The sequence below is a fragment of the Etheostoma spectabile genome, chromosome 2, assembly GCF_008692095.1.
Source record: "Etheostoma spectabile isolate EspeVRDwgs_2016 chromosome 2, UIUC_Espe_1.0, whole genome shotgun sequence".
Taxonomy (NCBI): domain Eukaryota; kingdom Metazoa; phylum Chordata; class Actinopteri; order Perciformes; family Percidae; genus Etheostoma; species Etheostoma spectabile.
In genome coordinates, this window is record NC_045734.1 from 22,975,498 (window position 1) to 22,980,637 (window position 5,140).

General features: G+C 46.0%; 1 protein-coding gene across 1 annotated transcript in view; it reads left to right on the top strand.

Moving 5' to 3' along the window:
• slc2a15b (solute carrier family 2 member 15b) overlaps positions 1–556 on the top strand; it is a gene marked incomplete in the record, with an annotated part of 22,638 nt that extends 22,082 nt beyond the window's left edge. The window contains 1 exon segment of the mRNA XM_032543335.1: positions 21–556.
• Between the last annotated feature and the right edge of the window lie 4,584 nt (positions 557–5,140).

Here is a 5,140-nt window from a genome sequence, read left to right on the forward strand (position 1 = left end):
ATATATATATATATATATATTTATCAATATATCATGAAAAATAAGCTGGTCTCTCTTAACTGGCCTGTTTTGCAAGACCTCATTGTGTAAAATATGGTGGAAACTAGGGCTGGGCAATGTATCAATGTTGTATCGATATCACAATATGAGACCATATGTTGTCTTAGATTTGGATCGTAATATCGTAATATGGTAAGTGTTGTCTTTACCTGGTTTTAAAGGCTACATTACTGTAAAGTGATGTAATTTTCTGAATTTACCAGACTGTTCTAGCTGTTCTATTCTTTATCTTTACCAACTAAGTCATTAAATAATTTCTGGAGGATATTTCTCAAAAATCTCATTGTGTAAGTAACATTTTGTTTAAGCCCCAATAGTCTACCATACAATATCGTCGCAATGTCGACATTAAGGTATTTGGTCAAGAATATTGTGACATTTGATTTAAAAAAATAAACCCACTGCGCCATTAAATACAGAGCAGCTCTTTTGTGTTACCACAATACTTTTCTTTTGGGGCCAATGTTACAGTAACTTCATATTTATTTAGCTGTGGTGATGCCCAGTAACTGGAACTTGCCTTAATGCATGGAAAATTACAATAAAGAGAAAGATTGATATCCCACAACAAATAAGACTACATGCTCAAATACTGAAGAACTGTGCTGCTGTCATGCAACATGTAAATGAAAAAAAAGACATTTTAGGGTTCAAGTCTTTCTAAGGGATGTCATGACCATACCCTGGTATTTTCGTCATTCACCTCAAACTGTGTAGTGTGATCATCATTGAGTGAAGAATCACACGAATAGCAGCGTTCTCTCAGTGTGTAAAACTGACATCATCATGACTTCAGTCCTCTGCCAGCCAGGATTGCAAATGTGCCATACTATGTGATGTTGTATGGTAAATTTGAGAGTCATTCAGTATGTTGAAGGATGGGAAGTGGCGCTCTTGTCTCCCTCATCTCTTCTCACTGCCTTTAGGCTGGCGGATCCATCTGTCAGCCCTTACACAAGGACCCTGCAAACCCCCAACTGAGGCAGAATGGATACATGTTGTCCCTGCTTGTCCTGATATCAGAGGAGAGAGAGAAAAGGGTCGACCAGGCCAGTGTTGGAAACATCAGCATTAGGCCTACATCTGGATTGTATTGGTATACGGAAAAGAGTGCCACAGCACTTTCAGACATGGCTTCCTGTCACAGAAATGGAGGGGGAAAGGTGATGCAAGCTGGGTGATTGAGAGTCAACCTTTGGAGTTGTTGATTTGCTGCTGAATGACAAATCGACAGGGGAGTTTGAGTCCTGAGAGAGGACAAACAGGGGCCGTGTGGCTGTTCATATGTAACGTCAATCCTAAACAAAGGGGTCCTTGTCACTGCGACCACAGTACATTGCTGTGGATAATGCCACAACATTGTGCACATGTGATAACACACTCACACACTCTAAGGCTCATTCCGCCTTGGGCAGGCAGAAGCTATAAATCAAACAAATAGCATCACAGCCTGGCGAAGGAAGCATTCCAACAGATAAAATGCTCTCCCACACAACAAAGCCACACTCACTGCGTAATTAATTGCAACAAATTACCTCTTCCTCTCCCTGTCGGCCCCCACCTCCCCGCTTTTACGGCACTGACAAGCGCACTACACGCTCCTGCGCGCGTGCGTTCACGGGTGTGTATGCGCACGCAGCTGCACACTCTAGCGCGCATCGTGGCACCGGTGCGTACACAAACACACACACACACACACACACACAAACTCGGCCTGCACCCTTCATAAGTGCTTTAATGTGGCTTATTGCAGTGTGCGGTCCCCTTAGCCGTGGAAATATTCGCTTGACGGATGTGCTTTGTCGCCTGCGCTCCCCGGCGGAGGGCGGCTGTCAGGGAGGAGATGATAACATTAACAGGGAGGCAAGGCGATGACAAATGCCTGTTATCAGCGAACGAGGCCGGTGACAAATCGAACGGCAGCGCCCAGGCAGCCCCGGCGCGGCGTAATAAAAAAGAAGATGGATGGCACACCCAGGCAGGGCCCGCGTTAATGCGATTTCCACTGCTCTCCCTGACTCCCAATTAAGGCTAGGAGGGAAGGAGGGGCGGTGGGGAGGGTGAGGGAGAGAGATGTGGAGCGCAGGAGAGAGGAGAGGATATAGAGATTGTGTGTCTCGTGGATGAGAGTGTGAAAGGAAGGAGGAGAAGAGCAAAGGATGGTGAAAGGAGGGAACACTTAGGTGGGGCATGAAGAGAAGAAGAGGAGGAAAGGGTAGAAACGTGAGGACAGGAAGGAAATGTGAGGCAGATGTAGTGGCATATGGAGAGGATAGACGTCACTAAGGATGAGGCTGGAGTGACAGGAACAAAGTGGAGGAACCACAACAGAAGATGCAGCTTTAATTGTCTTCAGAGCCCATCTGCTCCCCCCTCTACACACCCCTGCTTCCCTCTTTTACTCACATCTCAATCAGGGCCATGTCTCAGAGGCATAGAGTTGTTATGTTTCTCTGCAGATAGGTGGAACACTATTAGAGCCTTTCAAACAGCTACGGTAATGAACAAAACCTCTCACTCTTTATTCTTGCTTCGACAGGTGACACTCCTTGATTAGCAGTAGCCTATTAGGTGTGTCAGCACTGGATCGAAGTATAAAAAAAAAAAAAGTCCTGCATGCTCCTGCGGTTCTCTATTGGCTCAGGATTCAAGGGCTGCTCCCTTAATCAGCTCTTATAAAAACAGAGCTGACAGACAGCCTATGGCTTACAGGCAGACAGAGCTATAGAGATGAGCTACGACTTTGTCCAGGATGACTGTTCCAACTCATCCTGTCCAAGGACCCAGATGTTATCTCTTTGCTAAAAGGATCAGCACAGGATATTGAGAGATTGCCTCGGGATGAGCGGGCATCTGTGCCTGAATACCCAAGGGCTGCTGTTTTGTCACTCTGACAGTGTTTTATAAAAGACTGAGGAAGCTCCGAAGACTGCAGAAGCAAGGGCCATATATCTCCCGCTATTACATCCAGGCTAAGAAGAGAGGGTTGAAATGACAATGAAATATAGCCCCAACTCAAAGGGAGAAAAAGAACAGGGTCTAAAGAGGGACGGCTGAGTCTCCTCCAGAGCCTGCAGGGGCTGTGCTCCAAATCGGAGACAGATGCACAGCAGTCCCAGACACTAACCCTGTGCTATACTGCAAGTACACAGAGGTGAAAAGGAGAATATATGTGGTTCAGAGAGGGAAGTCCTTAGAGAGAACAGCCTCTCTGTGCCTTTGCTGATATTAGTCTGAAAGAACAAGGAGAAATTAGAGCTCTGCACACAGAAAAGGAAGAGAGAAAGTCCAAACTCTGCAGGGACCCCTGCATCATTAAGTTGTCAAGTGGACGGGAGGCCCCGAAATATGACTTGGAGTTATTGCTGGGGCTGGGGCTGATGATATAAGAATTACGGTACATGGATCATAGCCCGATCGATAGGTAGACAAAGTCATTATGGAGGGGCTAGAGTTCAATGCCTCCCTGGGGCTGCGCGAGCAGACAGAGGGCTTAAATTGATCACAATGGCAATGTGTAACACACACAACACACAGGTGGGTAGCTGTGTAGTTATATTTCGCTTGTTGCCCTTATTTCCAAAGCGATCTGTTCCAGGTGTATTGATTGTTTGAGTCGTCTGTGGCTGCAGAAATTAATCTCAGCATGTGTGTCTTGACTTGGCATTTATTTGTCAATGTGTTTGCGCAGCGTGAAGGATGTCCTCACATATGTGTGTTTACAGGTAAGCTAAATGTTTTGGTGCATGCACATCACTCAGCAATGAACATTTGTCCTTCTTTGCTCTCTTGTCTTTGCAGCAGAGGGAAGCAGAGGGATGGGGAGCACGAGCAGGGCAGCATCGATCCTTTCTGTGCCGAGAGAAATTAGGCATGAAATTAAAGCTCACATCAAAGGCCAGGGCTGGCACTGTCACCTGATCCAGCACTATTTATACTCCCGGGAGATGATGATGATGTCTCCATCACGCTGATGATAACAGGACAGAGAGAAGAGAGAGACAGAGGTGGGGAAAGAGAGTCTCTCCCCTCCATCCACGGTGCCACTGACCTGCCATCATTTATACTGCCACGGCCCAAGTGCAAGGTTAGCGCCAGCCTGAGCCCCCATAAATCACTGCTCTGCTGGACAAAGCGAGGCCGGGGTCGACGCCTCACGCAGCCAGCCCCTGCTGATGAGAGAGTATTTATAGATCAGGATGGAGGGAGGACAGAGAGGAAAGAAGAGGATGGATGTGTGTCTAATTGGCTTTTGAGGTGGTGTACCCACAGAAATACAGATATGATGGGAAATATTCATCTAAATGCAATTAAATCCACTTGTGCTTATATGTTGATTGCGAGTTATGCTTTAGCGCATGAGCTGAGCTGTTGTTCTGCAGGAATGGGAGGTCAGTCAGCACAGAGACGGCAGAGCTGTGAGGAAGTCAAGAGACAGTAGGGGGAGCCCATTAACCACACATCAGACCCTGTGTGTTGAGTATGCTGCTTCCTTCCCACTGACACACTTTGACTTCAATTAAAACGGCATAATTGCCTTGCAACACATTACCAAAAAGTAGAAAAACACAGCCAACTTGCAAGTCACTGACACATCAAAATAACCAGTACAAAATTTCCATATCAAATCCACACTTTTTAAACACATATTTTCAACACTCACATTCTGTACAAAGTCCCTTCCAAGCACAGTGTTTTGACAGCGGTACAGCGGGCCCCGCATGGTGCTGTAATGACCAGTGGCCAAAGATTGTCCGGGCTAAACACTGGTTATGGTTATCCACAAGATGACTGGTTGTCCCTCAGTCTCGCTTTTTTTGCATGCTGCTGGTGTGATGCACGGCGTCCACCTCTCCAGCAAATATAAACTGTGGCTTAGCACCAGATTTTGAAGAAAGAATCACTTAAAGATGTTTTTCAGGATCCCTGCTGATGCTGACAGTGCTCAAGATGTGTGTTGAGATGATGATTTGTATGCTGAATAAGTGGTGAATCACTCTAAAAATCTGCAATAATTATACTAATTGTGAAGGGAGTTTTATGTGCAGTGTGTGTGTGTGTGTGTGTGTGTGTGTGTGTG